We start from the raw sequence: 19,047 nt of genomic DNA, 5'->3' as shown, positions 1-19,047 counted from the left end.
CCACTCGACCTGACAGAAGGGCAGAGCCAGTCTGATGCCACGCCCCCAATCCAGTGTGTCCCTTCAGAGGGAGGAAGGGCACCCAGCAACCAAAGACCCCAGCTTGGAGGCCTCAGCGGGGTTTGATAGGACATGGAAACCTGAGCTCTCCTTTCGTGATGAAAACATCCACCTTTATAGGTAAATATTTATCAAGAAAGTTGCATAGAAAATACTCTGGGAGAAAAAGATGACGTTATTTCCCATGATGTAAGACGATTTTATTACATACAAATATTCAAAGCATTAAAAAGCTCAGAAAATAGAATAAGCATATCAAAACTTCACTGCATCTGAAAAATCTTCCCTTTTAAGACTGGAAATAGAAAAAACCTGAGAGATGGGAGGAACTGATGTCAACTTACATAAGGTTTCTTAAAATGGTATAGTTGGGGAGTCCTGGACGGAGGCTGGCAAAGCTGAATTGCATTGCTAACCTGCTGTGTGGGAAGTGGGCAAGTCATCACCTCCCTATACTTCAGTTTCTTTTCTTGTAAAATAATGATTTTAAGCAAAATAATTTCTAAGGGCTCCTACAACCATCAAAAAGTTCCATGCAAAGTTATTCCAAGCCCCTGCAAATCTTCACCAGCTTCTTCCAACCTTCCAAATGCCTTGTTGATAATCACTTGAGAGAGTTCAGTGAGCCTTTTTCCATTTTAATTAAAATCCTAGGCTGTCTGAAAATTATTTGAGTCAAGCCAGGGATCCAGAAGCCCATGCGAATTAATATGGATTGGCATTGTCAACATTCTCCATCAAATCATATTTTATTTTCCATCTTGGAGACAAATATTTTTCAACATATTATTTCCAAGTTGTCTTTTATGCTTGACACACCTCTGGGTGGACATTATGTGTGGCTTACTCTCTTTTCCACATCATTTAAGTTAAAGATAGTTGGGCCAAAGAATAATTCTTCCAGCACTCTGCTGGATGCCACCAACCAAGCCACCATATGGTCCTTTGCTCTGAGGTGGCCTTTCAGGAGGAGATAGTCTGTTTGGAATTAACAGATTCTGAATGTCAAGTCTCAATGTCCTGACCTTTGTATTTTTTTGACTGCTTTCCTGTTTTAATTAGAAACTATAATTCATGTCTTCAATCTATAGCCTAAGAAACCTTCTCAATTTCAAGAGAGTGGGCTTAACTCAGGAAGACAGTGGTGATGTTGATGAAGATGACAGATAACATTTATTGAGGGTTTATGACACGCCAGGCACTATGCTAAGTACCACTGTGGTACCATAAGAAATATATTTGGTCTTCATCCCCAGTTCCTGGATGCTTCAGTCCCAGTTTAGGAGCACACAACTCCTAAGAACCCTTGCAATTTCTGAGTGATAGGAGTGTCTTTTGTTCTTCATAAGGAGTTCCTGTTATCACACCTGAGTTTATGCTAATGAGGTGACTTGGAGTGGGCCCTTATATAGCCTCAGGATGGCGCTGGTCACCAGAAGGACCAGGTGATTGGAGAGTGGGAGCATTCAGCCACATCTGCTGACTTCTGGAAAGGGGGAGGGGGCTGGAGATCAAGCTCTATAAAAACTCTCCAACAACAAGATTCAGAGTGCTTCTAACTTGGTGAACACATTGAGATGCTGGAAGGGTCATGTATCCCGAGAAGTCATGGAAGCGTCACACTCCTCCCCCCCATACTTGGCCCTATACACCTCTTCCATTTGGCTGTTCCTTAGTTGTATCCTTAATAAAAACCAGTGAACATTAGTAATTTGTTTGATAGCAAATTATCAAACTTGAGGAAGGGGTTGTGGGAACCCCTTGATTTAGAGCCCATTGGTCAGAAGTACGAGACCTATATACTAGGACTTATGACTGGAGTCTGAGGTGGAAGCAGTCCTGAGGGACTGAACTCTTAAATCTGAGGTAGTTAGTGTCAGAATTGAGTTGAATTGAATTGTTGGGCACCCAGTTGGTGTCCCAGAGAATTGGTTGTCGGTGTTGAAGAACATCCCAGAATGACATGTATCTTACCCCATATTGAGTTTTCACAAAGACCTTTAGAGGCAAGTACTGTTATTATGCTCATTGTACGGATGTGGAAGCTGAAACTCAAAGAGCTGGGCTTGAGTAACTTCCTCAAGGTCACACCATAAGTGGTGTAGGCAGGATTCAAACCCCAGCCATCTGACTCCAGACTTATTTGATACCTTAAAGACTGAAAGGAGAATGCAATGCTCCTCACACCTGTGAGTGCCTCAGCATGGCAGCAGCAGAAGACAAAAGAGCCAGTTGTTGAGTCAGTCAGCTTGCACTCGCTACGCAACAAGCATTTATGAAAAATCCACCGTGTGCTTAACTATGTGGGGCATCGTGAGAGCCCACGGTTACTAAGACAGAGTCCTTGCACTCAACGAGCTTGCAGTCTGATAGCAGGAGCAACTAGATGTGCATAAATTATTACAGAGGAGGAACCGAATGTGATACATGCCACAGGCAGGCACAAAGTACAGAGGATTCAGGGCACGCCAAGCACTTCAAGCTGGAGTGATCAACAGAAAATTGCAGGCTCTATAAATAACTTTTCTTCTCTGGTTTATCTGAAAAACTGACACCACCCCACCTCAGTGCGTCATTTCTTTGTTTTTGCCTGTGTGTGTCTTAATAAAAATGCATGTAAAAAGTCAAATGCCAATTATGCATTGTGAATGAACCAGCTGCTTTAAGCATTCTCCATTTGGGTGGAGCCCAGCAGGTTCTACCCCCAGAGAGGGGCAGCAGGTGCTGCCTCTGGGGTGCAGGGTCTCCTGCTCCCATAGCGCCTCGCCCAGATGACCTACAGTTACAGCATCTCCTCCTCCCAGTGATAAAGGAGGTCTCCTCCATCAGCCCTGCTCACTTCCATTAGCAGGTGAGACTCCTGAGCGCAGGCGCCATGTCAGTTGCAGGCAGAGCTCTTCCCAGGCGATCCTGGTTTAGAATGCTATCCTGTTGTCCAGGAGAGCTCTCCTACTTGTTCGCCTCAGTCCTAATCCTAATTTTGTGAAATGTGGTCACTGGAAACTTAACGAAGGATATTCTGAATTAAGAGTCAGGAATCTTGGATCCTGCCCCATCTCGGGCACTAATCTGCATGATCTTGGGCAAAAGACTTCGTGTCCTGAAGCCTCATCTTTCTCATCTGTAAAATGTGGTGATGGGTCTAAGTTAGTGTTTTCCAAAGGGAGCACTAGTGACCTTCTAGTTGGGACGATTCTTCTCGGGTAGAATGGCTCATGTACGACAGCATCCCCGGGCTCTAACTGCTGGTTACAGAGCCCCCACCCCAGTCATTAGGAAAACTAAAACCACCTCCAAACATTTCCAAATGCCCCGTGGCTGGGGCGTGGAGTGGGAATAATACCACTGCTGGGGAAGACTCACTGAAGGAAGTGACCTCTTTTCAAAGGGCCTTTCAGCCATAAGATTCTGGTTAGGATAAAGGCTTGTCTCCAGGCTATTTCTCTCCAGTATTTGAGGTATGCTGTGTCAACAAGGGCTTGCAAAAGCTTTCTCAATAAAGATCTACTTGGTTGTCAGGTGTGCTGGAGTATTGTGTCTTAATGTTGGTGTTTTGTTCCATCTGAATGCCTCTAGTTGTGTGGAGCATTGACCTGAAGCCATTTGGGCCCTGGTAAAAGGTTAGTGTTGACAGCTAGCACTTTATTCCACCAGACAGAACGTCCATTCATGAGATATTGAGTCTGTTGCTGCTTTACCTTCTCTAGCAGCTTTGCTATTTCTAATATGTACCTCTTCTCAGCTACCCAGTAAAGCCCAGATACTAAGACTTTCGGGTTTATTACCATAAATTACTACACATTAAGAAAAAAAATGGAGACGGCCAAAATGTCATTCCTGCAGCCAAGGGGGCCAGCGTTTCCTGTCTTCAGATTGGTCACTATGGCATTGGCCTTGACAGCTATCTGCCTCCTTGCAGGAGCTCACCCTACCACCAGCAGCTGGCAGAATTTGGGCTGCAAATGGCAGCACTTTGCTGTTAATTGAAGTGAAGTGGCAAACTGTGTTTAAGGGACTGGAATGCCTGCGTGTGTTTATGAAGCATGAATAAGTTATGACTTTCTGTCTAAGAATCGCCTTTGAAAGCAGCTGCTCTGTGCTCCGGGCCCGGCCCTCAGCTTCGTGGCTGCTCCCGGGCTGCAGCTTTGCTTAGTCGACACCTGTGACGTGCAGCTAATGGCTTTGTCTTTCGAAATCTCTTCTATCACAGGCTTCAGAAAGCATCCTGTAAAATTAAACCCTTGTCACATCCATCTTTGTGACCCTCCCTCCTGGGCCATCTGTGTAGGACCCTGTGGCTAGAATGAACCCACACTGATGAGGACCTAGTCCAGTATGCGGAAAGTGGGGAGTTTAAGCTGGCTTCACTGTGTCTTGAGTCCCCTCTGCTCAGGTCTGCAGCCCCAGGGGTCTTCTCCCCAGCAGTGATAGATAAGATGAGCCAACTCAGCGGTGAGTACTGGGAAGCCAGCCTGGAGCAGGAGCCAGGACCTCAAATGCTCCCCAGGCTGCCAAGCCCAGGCCTGGCGCAAAGGCACTGACTGACCAGAGGCCAGAGCTCGCCTTCGGCAAGGCAAGTAGAAGGGTAGCACTTGTTGTTGACTGCTCTTGATGGTATTAGCACTAAGTTTAAATATTAAACACTCTGCTCTGTGGAGAATCAATCCGAAAACGCGTCTCCCCGAGAATGTCCACTGCGCAGAGAATGGAAGCATTGTTCATTTTTCACTATCCTTAGCTATTAAAATGTCATTAAATTCTATCTTTATTTTTTCAGAAAGTTTCCAGTCTCACCTTTCTTTCCCCAACTCTGGCCAACACCCTTATTGACACACACTTCGATTACTATTGTAAGCTCTGTGATAGAAACAAAATAACGAGGGGTAGTAAATGTTCCTCGTTCTATAGATCAGAAACCCCCCAAACCCCCAAGCTCACTGACAATTGCTGAAGAACAAGTCAAAATTTCTGGCTGTCTAGGATTACGCAAACATTCTGTGGGGAAAAGACACGGGAGGGACCTCCATTTCCACCTCCACTCCTAAACTGCAGCCACAGTGCCCTGTGCAATAGGCACTCCTAGCTGAAGAGCACCTGTCAGCATCACAGCAGATGGAAAGAGTCAGAGGGAAAGGCAACCTCATCTCCCAGCATCCTTAGGCGGGTACCACATCCTCTCAGCCTCCCACGGCTGCCTCTGCAAATACCCTTGGGCGCTTGGTCATGACCCTTTATTTGTGAAACGTTCTTACTTACTCAGTATTTAGAAATCACTTCACGTTCTGCTGATCCAAATCCTGCTATTGAAGGACATAGATACAAACTTTTTAAAAATGCAACGTGGCATTTGGCTGTGTGTTGAAATTTCACATTTTGCCGCAAACACTTAAATCAGACTTAGTCAATATTTCATATAATGACACTTGTCACTAAAACAGGATCTAAGTCTAGAATTTCTTTTCTCATCTTTGACTCTAGAACAGGGGTTGGCAAACTACAACCCCTTAGGCCCACCACCTATTTTGGTAAATAAAGTTTGATTGGTACACGGCCACACCCTCTCATTTACATATTGTCCACAACTACTCTTGCTACAATGGCAGTTGAGTAATGGGGACAGAGACCATATGACACACAAAGCCTAAAATGTTTACTATCTGGCACTTGCCATCCCCTGCTCTAGAACTACCAAGAGACTGCTAGTAAAAACCTGAATACTCCTACATGCAGGGCAACAGTCGTAGAACATGGGCTTTGCCTTCAGACCAACTTAAATCCTGGGTCTGTCACTTATTAGCTGTGGGATCTGGTGTAAATGGGCAGCCTTGTCCTCCTCTGCCCAGATTCTAGCCACAGAAATATATATCCCAACTCGAATAGGCTGAAACATTTATAAATGATGTCCTCTCACACAACAAGGAGTATAGAAGTAAAACAGGTTAGTGGATTCAAAGACTCAGCAATGTCTCTGAGGCCCCAGGTTTCTGGTGTCTCTCTCTCCCTATCCCTCTCAGTGATGTCTACATGCTCACGCTGATAGCAGGAGAGCTGCAGCAGGGCCAGGCAACACAGCTAGACTCAAAGATGTCCAGAGGAATAAAAGAAACCATCCCTCCCTTTGCTTCTCTCTCGGGAGCAAGGACAAACTTCCCAAAGCCCACCAGCTGGTCTTATCTCATCTCTCATTGGCAGGTACCGAGTCACATGCCATTCTGGAACCATTCATTGGAAAGAGGAGCGGGATTACCCTTATGCTAATCACGCCCCAAGTAGAATTAAAGGCGGGGTCAAGTTCCCCTGAGGCACATGGCTGCATGGGGAAAAGGTGGATATAGGAACAAAATTGGAGTTCTGTCAGCAAAAGAGGGAGAGGGATGCTGAGAAACTTGACTGGCCGTTAAAATCATCCCTCCAGACCAATTTCCAGAAGCCCTTTGTTCTGCCCCAGGCACTCCTACCAAACGATGTCATTCACACCTACTGTATTAGTCAGCTGGGGCTGCCATCACAAAATACCACAGGCTGGGGGGCTTAAACAGCAGACATTCATTTTCTCACATTTCTGGAGGATGGAAGTCCAAGATCAACGTGTTGGCAGCTTTAGTTTCTCTGGAGGCCTCTCGGCTTGGCTTGTTGCTGTGTCCTTACATGGCCTTTCCTCTGTGTTCCCTCATCCCTGGCGTCTCTCTTCTTGTAAGGGCACCAATTCTATTGGATTAGGGCTCCACCCTTATGACCTAATTTAACCTCAGTTATCTCCTTAGGGCCTCATCTCCAAATACAGTCACAATGGGGAGTAGGGCTTCAGCAAATGAATTTGGGAGGGGACACAGTTCAGCTCTATAACACCTATATTTTCAAATGCTGCCTTATGATCCATTGGCTTATAAGTTCATATTTTCAGTCCAGATCTTTCCTCCAAAATCCAGATTTATTTATCAAACTGCCTGCGTGAAATCACCTTTGGGTATCTCAAAGGCACTTCAAGTTCAGCTTACTTAGAAGCAGATAGATGATCTTCAATACTCCCCACTACACACAAAAAGCTCTTATTTCTGCCCCAACTCAAACCACTTATAGTGTCCCCTGTCTCAGTAAGCGGCACCACCATTCATTCAGGGACGTGAGCCAGAAACTTGAAGGCATCCTTGATGCTTTCTTCTCCCTCACTTTCCCATATCCAATCATCGTCAAGTCTGTTGCATTCACCTCTTCCTTTGTTACCACCATTGTTCATGCTGCCATCATCTCTCAGCCGAATAAATAAAATAGCTCAACAGGTGTACCCACAACCTCTCATGCCCCATCCAATCAACTTTCCAGAGTGATCTTTCTTGTAATGCAAAAATTTATCATATGACAACCCCCTCTCAATTTAGACACTTTATAATCATCCCACTGATTTTAGAAGGACCCAAATCCTTAAAATAAGCCTCAAAGTTCTAATAATCTGATCCCTGCTTACCTCTCCAATCTTATCTCTCCCACTCGCCCTTGATGTCTGTACTCAACCCCATGAGCTGCGATGGACCCAGTATCTGAACACCCTTCCTTTGTTTGGGAATTTTCCAACTTATGAATTTTTGTGGGCAATGGATACCTCTTCCCGTTGTTAAAGCTGAAAACTTGCTTTCACTGTGTCCCTCGTAGCTAAGGCACAGGCACGTGACCTCCACTCCAGCCATCAGTTGCCCCCACATCAGACTCTGGAGCTTGTGACACAAAAGCATGCTACATGATGGACTCTGTTGAGATAAGGATGAAAGTCATGGTTGAGGTCACAACCAGTCTCTAGGGACAAGAGGGGAAGCAATCGTAGCAGCAATGGCCATGGCTAAGAAGTAGTATTGTCAGCAACGCCAGTAGCAAAAGCTGCAGCCCACAACAGCAGCAATGGAGGCTGCCCAAGGCCAGGTCTGCAGCAGGATTTTTTTTTTTTTGAGGAAGATTAGCCCTGAGCTAACATCTGCCACCAATCCTCCTTTTTTTGCTGAGGAAGACTGGCCCTGAGCTCACATCCATGCCCATCTTCCTCTACTTTATATGTGGGACGCCTACCACAGCATGGCTTGTCAAGCAGTGTCGTGTCTGCACCCAGCATCCAAACTGGTGAACCCTGGGCCGCCGAAGCAGAACATGCGCACTTAACCACTGCACCACCGGGCCGGCCTCTGTAGCAGAATTTTGAATGCTTCTCCTGGCTGTGTTTCTTCTGCCTTCCTGGAGAGTTTGGGAACTGCTCCATATCTTGTAATAAATTATTTTTGTACTTAAATTAGCCAGAGAATACCTCTTTTGCCTGACATAAAAACCCTGACTTATAAAAAAAATTGGTTCCAGGAGTGATTGCAAGGAGTAGACTCTTCCAATAATAGGGCGAATCCAAACTTGATTATCTAGTATGATTGAGGACAAAATCAGTAAAATCCAGCAAATCTCTGCATTATGGCATTTAGTGATTAAAATGGTAAATTATTTCCTGTATCAGCTGGAACCAAGTGTCCATCAAAGGTCGGTCTTGGGGCATACGTCACATCTGCCACAGAACAGTCATGCAAAGCACAAGTAATTCAAGGTCCAGGAGGTGAGGTGTTTACTTCTTAACAACACTGAAGGGCTTAAAGAAATAAGAATGACAAGCTCTAAGTCCTAAATTCTCAGCTCAAGTCATGAACAGAAAGAATGGCTACTAAAATAATTTGTCATCTTTTGAGGCTGTAAGGCTGAGATATCCAAAAACTAAACTCTAAAGTTGATCCTACGTGTTGCCGAATCACGACATTAGTTTAATTCACAGCCTCATGCATTCTTACGTGAAAGTTTGGGCATCAATCAGGGAACAGTGGATGGGGATGGAATTGGTTGTAATAGGAAGATGTGAAGGCCTCAGAAGCATCCAAACCCAGCAGAAGGAGCCTTTCCCTTCCCTTCTGATGAGACTATCGCTGCCTTGCCTGAAGACCCCTAAAGATCATGGCTGAAGTGGGCACCTTGCCAAGTGAGCCCATCCTCTCATCCTTTAGCTCTGCCACTTGTATTTGTTTCCAGGCTTTGGACTAGATTCCAGTTTCCAGCACCAGCATGGCCTGGGATGTCATTACAAAGACAAACCCAGGAGGAGATGTCCACACCAAAAGATATGCAAGATACTGCTAATTTTTATTTTCAAAAACTTGCAGGATATGGGTTTAGACCAAGGAGAGAAAAGTGTAATTTTAGATCAGGCTGAATTTACTGCTGTGTGTACCAGAAACTCTGAACTCAGTGTGCCCGGTTGAGCAGCTGGAAGTGATTTTACTTGGGTTTTCAATTAGTTGACCAATACCTGGGCTCAGGGGTGGCCTAACTGCAAGATGTTGAGATGCCAGAAATAAGCTGGCATAACTGTAGGTTAGTGTTTCTCAAACTTTAATGTGCATATGAACAGCATGGAGGTCTTATTAAAATTCTGAGTTAGTGAGGTCTGGGGTAGAGTCCAAGATTTCTGCATTTCTTTTTTCTTTTTTTTTGGTGAGGGAGGTTGTCCCTGAGCTAACATCTGTGCCAATCTTCCTCTCTTTTGTATGTGGGATGCCACCACAGCATGGTGTGATGAGCAATGTGTAGGTCCACACCCAGGACTCAAACCTGCGAACCCCAGGCTGCTGAAGCAGAGCACGTGAACTCAACCACTATACCACTGGGCCAACCTAGATTCTAAATTTCTAATAAGCTCCCAAGTGATGCCGGTATTCCTGGTCCTCACGCACTTTGGGCAGTAAGAATACAGAGAAAGGATCCGATGCCTTAGAGATTTAGGAACATTGAAGTGGATTCATCATGGGCATCTCACTCATCCATCTTCTATATATCCCAAGAAAATCCAGAAAACACTCCTTTTACCAAGCTCTTGAGAATTACATTGGTGAAAGTATTACCATCATCTTCAAAAGTAATGGTAAGGCCTATTCCCTACAGGCTGAGGATGGTGGTGGAAGAAACTGAAATGGAAATGAGTTTCCTAGTTTCAAGGACAATGCTGGGATTCTAGGATAGACAAAACCCAGGGGCAGCATTTAACTCCCAGAGGCAAAGGGGAGATGGCTACAGAATAGGATGTGGGACCAAAGTAATAGGATAGACTGACCCACGGGGATCTTTGGCAATAGCCATTGATCATAAGCAACTTAGAGCTGAAATAGGTGGCCAGTCCACTTAGTTTCTTCTTGAACAATATAACAAACAAATAGAATCTAAGTCTGATGAAAAGAAACCTGAGCCACCACAATAGTTACAGCTCCTGTCTGAGGTCAACTTCTTTGGAAGCAGACCCTGAAATGAGGATTTCTATGCAAGTTATTTACTAAGGAAGTGCTCCCAGGAGAACTGTTAAGGAAAGAGGAAGCATGATAGGAAAGGGAAAGAAGCCAAGCGAGGTGTAATTTCAGGCAGAGTCTCAGCCTCTGTCTGATGCCACAGGGAAGTCTAGAGTTCAAATTATCTTGGAGTTTGTCCCAACTCCAGGACAGGAAGCTGGGCTTTCCCACTCCTGTTCTAATTAGTCATTGACTAGGATCCCCAGGAGGGAGGCATGTCATAAGCTCCCAGGTATTTCCAACTCTCTGTGCATGTAGCCAAATTGGCTCCAATAGCTGAAGAGAGTTGCAGGACTGGGACATTAGAAGCAGAAGAATCCAGGAGGGGTGCACAGAAATTGTAAAAGGGATCCAGGGGGATATAGGTGGACACAAAATGTCTGCCATAGTACCTCATCCCAGATTTAGCTAATTCACAGACCTTAAGTGCCCTGAATGAAGGGGGATTGCAAGGGACAGATCCCGCAGACCACCCCAAGTATACACTGTAAGTGCTCCTTTTATACTTGTCCAAAGGGAACTGTGGCCACTTCCAAGAGCAAACAGACTTTGGGGAACAGTAATTGTCCAGACTTCTTGGGGATTATTAGACACAAGCTCTGAACTAACACTAATTCTTGGGTCCCAGGATACTACAGCGGGTTGTCAACCACAGAGGGAAATTGTGATGGTCAGATGATGCGTGAAGTTTGGCCTGAGTCCATCTCATGGTGGGTCTAGTGGGATTCCAACACTTGTTCAAGGTCCTAGCCCTACTCCTGAGGGTAGAGTTGGAATAAATACACTCTACGATGGTCAGAAATTCCATGTGGACTCCTGATCTGAGGAAGAAGACCTATTATGGTAGGAAGAAACCAGAGGAAGCCCCTGGAGCTCCCCCTTCCCCTTCAAACTGTAAACCAAAACTAATCCTTCATCCCTGGAAGAACTGAAGTTCTATGGAAAGATGTAGGGGTGGTAACTCCTATTGTATCACCTTCTTAACCACAGGTTTGGTTAGTACAAAAGACAGCTAAGTCTGAGAAAAATGATACTAGCTTAATCAAGTGATACAGCAATTGTGACTGCTGCTCCAACAGCTATTTCTATTGAAAAAAGATTAACACAATCTCTAGAAGCTGGTATGCAGCTATTGATCTGGTGCTTTGTAAAAATCTATCCCAAAAAAACAAGAGGGCTAGCCCCAGTGACCTCGTGGTTAAGTTCAACGCATTCCACTTTGGTGGCCCAAGTTCGGTTCCCAGGTGCAGGCACACACCACTTGTCTGGCAGTGGCTCACATACAAAGAGGAAGATTGGAAGTGGATGTTAGCTCAGGGAGAATCTTCCTCAGCAAAACAACAACACAGAAAACACCAGAAGAAAACTATTTTTCCTTTCAGGGGCTGAAGCACACTTTCACAGTTTTGTACAATGTCCCACATTCTGGATTTGTTTGATTCTTTTCTTCTAGCTGTGTTGCTCTGACGCATTTATATACTGCAGCTTTGAGGGGGCCCAACTGAGAGAAGCCTTAACAGCTGGTCTAGGAGGCCATACAAGCAGCTTTGCCATTTGGTCCTTTCGGCCAAGGAGATCTAAACAACTATGGCAGATCAGCATGCTGTAAGAGCCCATGGCAAGCCCCAAGTGGACAATTTCAGCCATACCCCTGAAGGATTTTTAAGTAAAACCATTTCCTCTTTAGAAAGTAACTATTATCCTTTTGAGAAACAGTTTCTGGATTGCTACTAGACACTGGTAGAGATTGAGCACCTGGTCACCACGTGACATAGAATGTGAGTTTCTCCTCACTAACTGGGTGTTTTCTGACACACCAAGCAATAAACTCAGATATGCCCAGCAGCACTCAGTCAGCGAGAAGAAACAATGCATGGTAGTCAGTCTCCAAGATGACTTCCAACGATTCCACCTCAGGTATCCATGCCTTGTGTGGTCCTCTCCCACATCATGCCAAGGTTGGTCTATGTAGCCAAAGGAGTACAGCAGAAGTGATGGTATGTAACTTCCGAAGCTAGGTTATAAAAGACACTGTGGTTTATGCTTTGTTTTGTCTCTTAGATCACTTGTGCTGGGACAAGCTGGCTGCCATGTCGTGAAGACACTCAAGCAGCCTGTGGAGAGGCCCACATGGCAAGCAACCTAAGCCTCCTGCCAAGAGCCAGGGAGGAACTGAGACCTCCTGCCCTCAGCCATGTGAGGGAGCCATCATGAAAGGGGGCCTGCAGCCCCAGCCAAGCCTTCAGATGGCTGCAGCCCCAACCGACACTTTGATTACAGCTCTGTGAGAAACCCTGAGCCAGAACCACCTAGCTAAGCTTCTCTCAGATTCCTGTCCCTCAAAAACTATGTGAGATAATAAATGTTTGTTGCTTTAAGCTGCTATATTGTGGTGTAATTTGTTGTGCAACAATAGATAACTAATACACAGCACAGTGTATTAGAACAGGTCTTGAAGTCACACGTAAGTGTCATGAGGAAGCTCACATCCCCATGGTCCTACACCTGTCACAGCAACACCCCTTTCTCAATTAATGGGGAGTTTCCTAGAGAGTTTGAGTTTTTAGAACACTCTGCATGTAGTGTGGGTTTCAGTGGAATGACATAACAGGCCTTAAGGCCAGTGCAGAAGGGACTTCTTCCTAACAGGCAGAACTTGAAGTTATGTATCTCATTGACTACTTTGCTTCCCAAGCCGGCCTTGTGTCTAGGGTATGGACATGTAAACTAGACTCTGCTCATTAGACACACCAGAGAGGATATTACTCAGCAACTTCCATTCTTGTGAGGGTGGTGGCAATAGGAGTAGCTGTGTCCAGTGCCCAGTATTGATAGTACAGCGATACCAGTGTAAGTGGTATCTGAAAATAATAGAGATAAATTCTGGTCAATTTTTGCCAAAAAAGGAATTTATTAAAAGATTGGGTAGCTTACAAAAGAACCTAGAGAGCTACAGAAGCAAGTTCAGTAACAACGTCCAAAATAATTCTGTGGAGCTTGTGCCGTGAAGATAAGAACCCTGAGTAATAGATTGGCTCTCATTTGTTCCCGCACATCACTACACTTCTTCCTGCCACAGGAACTGTGCACATGTTCTTCCTTCCATCTGCCTGCAACACGCTTTCTTCTCATTTCATTCGTTTTTTCCTACTCATTCTTAGGATCTCAGCTAAATTGTAGTTCTTAAGGAAGATTTCTCTGATCCACCATTAAATATTCTCTTAGTGCCATTTACGTCCCCTTTCCATTACTTGTCACTTTTTTGCACGGCTATTTGCATAATATGTATATTCCCTCTAGCATATAAACTTCCTGAGAGCAAGGACCATATCTATTGGGGTCAACATTATATTTCCAGAGTCTAGTCCTGTGCCTGGAGCATAATAAGCACACAATAAGCATTTGCCAAATGAATAAATGGAAGAAAGAAATTGAAGTCGTTTCTCCAACTATTCAAGAGATTACCATGAGGAATTAAATGAGCATACACATAAGCAGACATCAGAATTTCTGACATAGAGAAGTAGTCAATGAATGTTCATTCCATTCCTCCTAGCTCTTCTTCCCTGGCCCCCCAACTCATCTCCAATCCCTTCTTGGTCTTCAGCTCTATCATCTAAACAGGTAAAGGATATTTTATAAATCCTCAAAACACAGTTGATGGTAATCTTGAAGCAATGATATTGTGAAAACTTTAGTTACTTGGAATCCTCTGTAATCAAAACTAAATTACTGAATAGAAAAAGCCTTGCGAGTTTTGTTCCACCTGCAGAAAGAGTCCAAATTGCTCTCACAGTTCGGGCTTGTTATAGCTATTACTGTTCTCCATACCTCCACAGAAATCACCTGCCTGCAGAGCTCTCTCAGCTGTGAAGTGCCTTTTTGTTCTTAGGTTCATTCACAGAGCGCAGGCTTGCGGGCACACTTTTCCGTCCCTCTCACTGATAAATTTATTCGGTTTCGCTCCTTGTTCTTAGCTGGAAGTACCAATTAGAAGCTGCTTTGGGGTGGCTGATATAAGCATATGTGACTAAAGATATATAGTTACATGAGAACTTACAAGGGAAGGTGATTGAGGCGAAACACACAAGCGCACATAGGGTGAACTTGCATGTTGGCACAGGCCCAACCGCCCACTCATAGCTTCACAAAGATGTTGCCATGGCATTTCTTAGACAATGAGAAAGACTCCCTGCCTGAACCTATTGTTCTTGTAGAGCTTCTCCAGCACCCCCAAGGTCTGTTTAAATGTCAGACCCCAAAACAAAGCCCTTAATTACTTTGTGATTCACTTTTGCCCTAACTGAACCCAAAGCCGCCAGTCGAGAGCATGGGTTCCACAAAAACATCATGGGAGATACTCTCCATTCAGGGGATTTTAATGGCTAAGTTTTATTCATTCACTTAATCTTTGGTTAACTCCAAAATAGCAAAAAGCTTTTTTTTGTTTAATCTGCTAATTTCTAGTTTTCCATTCAGTTTCATTTCAAAAGCTAAGAGGCAGAAAATCTAAGTTACCTTTGCAAGAAGGCAGCCCAGTCCAAACTGCATTTTATGTAACTCAACCTAATTAGACTGCAAAAACGCTCAGCAAGGCATCCAGCTGGTTCACCGGAGCGAATGCTGTGCAGTCTTCTCTCCCTCGCCTGCTGAAATTAGAGCAGTCACCCATTTTTCTGTCACAAAAACCAGACACATAACATTCTGTAAATTATTCTTTCTACCAGTGTAGGAGGAAAATAAAATAAAAGGAAGTCATTTATGCAGTCAAGAACAATCTAGCAGCACTAAGGTAACACTCTCCTAGACTAATCCTACTTCAGTTTCTTCATCCTGGAAAATTGGTGAGCAGCATCAGGACCCTACCCCACACCCTCTTAGGTCCAGGGAGCTCCTGGCAATAGATGGAGGGCCTGCCCCAAGGATAGCATCATAAAGTTGTTGGATGCCAGCCTCTCTGAGAAGCTATACTGAAGTTTTATGAGGTGTGTGGGTGTTTCCTTTTTATATCCACTTCCTCTGTGATATTTGTTGCCGTAGGCCAAACTAGGACCTTACTGAACTGAGACCTGAAAACAGCAATTTAATCATATTTGCTTCCAGGAACACAAACACACTTTTCTTTTTTGGGGGAAAAAGAATTTATTTTCGTTGAAACAGGAGAGTGAATTGACTTCGAGTTGGTAAAGTTGAGTTCTAGGCACTCTTGCAGCCACTGACCAGCTGGGTACTTTAGCCAAATTACTCTCTTTCTCATCTGCAAAATTAGAGCTGGATTAGATAATTTCTAAATATTAGAAATCAGAATGGAATTCTGTTAAGCCAAACCTAATAAATCTAACCTTTTTTAGTAAAGCAGGCATTAATTAGACACACAGCTTCAGAAAAAAGTAAATAACAAAGATGCATGAATGTTCTTGCCAAGAAGCAGGTCAGCAAATATTTAGTGAAGATCTGGCTTGTGCTGGGCACTTTCCTGAGCAGTTTTGGTTCAGTTTATTTTCTTGGTGGCCCCAGGAAAAGGGCTCTGAGGACTCAAAATTTTGTCCATGGCACTTACTACGGTTAAGCTAGCAGGCCTGGCCTCTCCTGGAAGTCTTATTACGGAGCAGCTCTCAGTCCAACATGCGCCTTATGGACAGGAGTCTCTGGGTTCGAGTGCCTTCTCTCTGGCCCTTGCTTCTAGTTGGGCTCAAGTGTGCAACAGCCTACCTGCCTGAGACTAGCTGTCCTTGGGCACATTCAGTGGGGATTTTTAAAAATATTTAACAGTTGGTAAGGCCCATGCACTTATCAATCAGAATGAATATTGACCATCTTGATGGTCTGACGAGTGCAAACAGCTGAATGTCAGTCCTGATTTCATGCTAACCTTGGTGCAGCACAATGCCACAGACTTTTGCATATGCTTTTCACCCTGTCTGGAATGATCTCTCTCACCTCTTCACCAAACTGTTGCCTAATGACTCAGATGAGGTGAATCCAATCAACGTAAGCAAGAAAGATGCCCCAGAAACACTAATTTTCTATACAAACCCAATTGTCCTTGGTCTTGCTACTACAGCAGCAGCACTGATTAAACTCTATCAGTATGCACGGCATTGAAACATATCTGTAGTTCTCTATGTGGAGTAGGAATGAGAGGAGTAGTTTAGCAAAAGTTCCCAAGGTAATATCCTGGTTCCCTCATCTCCAATTTCCCCTCAAGAAAGTTACTAGTTTGGGTAGGCATGATCTCTCATGTCAATGAATTATATGCATAAACCAACAGATGCTATTGAATTCAAGTATGCTTCATGTAATAACATTGATATGCTCTTGAAAGTTGATTGTAAGACAAATGTTTCTAACAGGAAGCACTATTTCCCCTTGGTTTTCATTACAATTTCAAAGTTAATGTTGCCACTGAGAAAATATTTGTCTTAAAGAACAATTAGGAATACTATTCAGCAATTAAAAGGCCACAAACTGTATGATTCCATTTATGTGACATAATGGAAAAGACAAAACTTCAGAGACAGAAAACAGACCAGTGGTGTCTGGGGACTGGATGAGGGCCAGGGATTAACTGCAAATGGGCAGGAGGAAACTTTTTGGGGTGATAGAAATGTTCTTTATCTTGATTATGGTGGAGGTTACATGACGATATGTTTGTCAAAATTCAAAGCATACACCTTAAAATGGAGAATTTTACTATATTTAATTTGTACCTCAATAAACCCCATTTACAAAAAAAAAAAGTACAATTAAAAGTGAAATAAAACTTCAAAACTTAGCATGGAAGAATATTTCATGACTTTCCAGATAGAACAATAGCTGGCTGTGATGAAATTGCCTTCTTTTATGGCACATATCCCTAAATTTAATAAGCAAGACCTCTTAGGTGACAACCCCTGCAAGGGCAGTGTCTGGGCAGGAGTGGGGTCTGGGAATGAGGGGCGTGTCCCCAAGGCCAAGTTGAAGGCCACATTGCTTTGTGGTCAGGCCAAATGTGCAGGGCAGAGATGTGGGAATAAATTCTGAGCTGAACAGTGGGAAGCCAAGAACTGGGCCAGGCTGGACAGAAGCACAGAGAAATCCGGATGCCAACCTGGAAACAGGGCAGAGCAAAGAACCGGTGGAATAAACCGAGAGGCCGGACACAAAACTGTGCTCTAAAGATGCGGAAACCAGGGAATCCTGTCACTCAAAACAAATCCCTGCCCCATTAATTCTCTGCTTCATTAGGGTCACACAAATACGCAAGGACGAGGGCAGGATCTACTTTATTCACTGCTGTATCTTTGTCACCTAGAATAGTCTCTGGCATATGTTAGCAACTCAATATATGTTTCTCGATGGAATGAACCTTATATAGCACGTGGTGGGCAATAAGCACAGAAGTTAAAACCACGGGTTCTGGAGTTAGCAAGAGGTAGGTTCCAATCCCAGCCATGTGACCTTAGGAAATTTATGTAACTTCTCTGTGCCTCTATTACTCCCCGATGCAATGGAGTAACACAACGTGGCGTCATATTGGGGACTGAAGGGTGAACCTGTATGTGAAGGCCTTACACAGTGCCCAGCAGGCAGTAAGCACCAATAAACCAAACATCAGGAGTGAGCAGTTATTGCAGCCCAAATCCAGCCCACAAAAGTGTGTATGGCCCACAACAGATTTTTTTTAAACTAGTTAATTGCCTACATTAAAAAATTGGGAACTTTTACATAAATATCTGGATCTGGGGCTTCTTTTTAACAACTGGACCCGCCTTCCCCTGGGCCAACTATGAGCTGGAACTCATGGGAAGCCTCCCCCTTCAGACAGAACAGGTGTTGCCCAGTTTTCATGTTGTCCCAGCCCACTTCCCCATGACATCACCTACCTGGTCTCCGTGGACATGTGTGTCTGCACACCAACAATAAATGGTGGTAGTGTGGTTAATGCCTTTAAGGTTGGCACTTAATAAACACCTGCTGTTCCATTTGGAATTGCTCTTTTTAGAGTCTCATGGCCACTAGAGGGCAATACAGGTCCAATGTTTTTAAAAACAGCAAAGTGAATACGTGTTCTTAAATATGTGAACAGTTTATATGACTACATATTATTATATAACTACTTATATACATATTACATTTTTATGTACACACATATACAGAGACAAGTTTCTTTTTAAATGAGGACTATGCTGATATACGACCAGTCACTTTTACTGTTAATGTCATCAAATGTAAAGAACAGATGAGACACCATCAGTCCTCAGCAGAGACCTGAGACCTGAGTAACTTAGCCTCACCACCCAAGTAGTTGCACATGGAAGAAAAGCACAAAGAAATGCCTCCTTCTCTGTGCTTCCAACCTCCCAGCACGTGAATTCTGGCATCTACTCACACCGCACAGAGGGTAGGGCCAGCATAAAGTGGAGAGGGGAGACTAGGGGCTCTACAACCGAAGTCCCAATCCTTGCTGTGTGATGTTTGGCTCCTAGCCTTTCAGTGCTGTGTTTTCCACATCTGTAAAAGGAGGATTAAATGCAGGGCTAGCTTCACGGGTGTGTGACCAGTGCAGTCTCGCAGACCACCACTCCCCCTCCTCAGAAAGGCCTCATGCTTAGGGTTTAATGCCCTCCAGTCGCCATCTTGAAATTCTTAA

This window comes from Equus przewalskii, chromosome 7 (genome assembly GCF_037783145.1).
Source record: "Equus przewalskii isolate Varuska chromosome 7, EquPr2, whole genome shotgun sequence".
In the NCBI taxonomy this organism is placed as follows: Eukaryota; Metazoa; Chordata; class Mammalia; order Perissodactyla; family Equidae; genus Equus; species Equus przewalskii.
Note: the sequence above shows the minus strand (reverse complement) of the source record.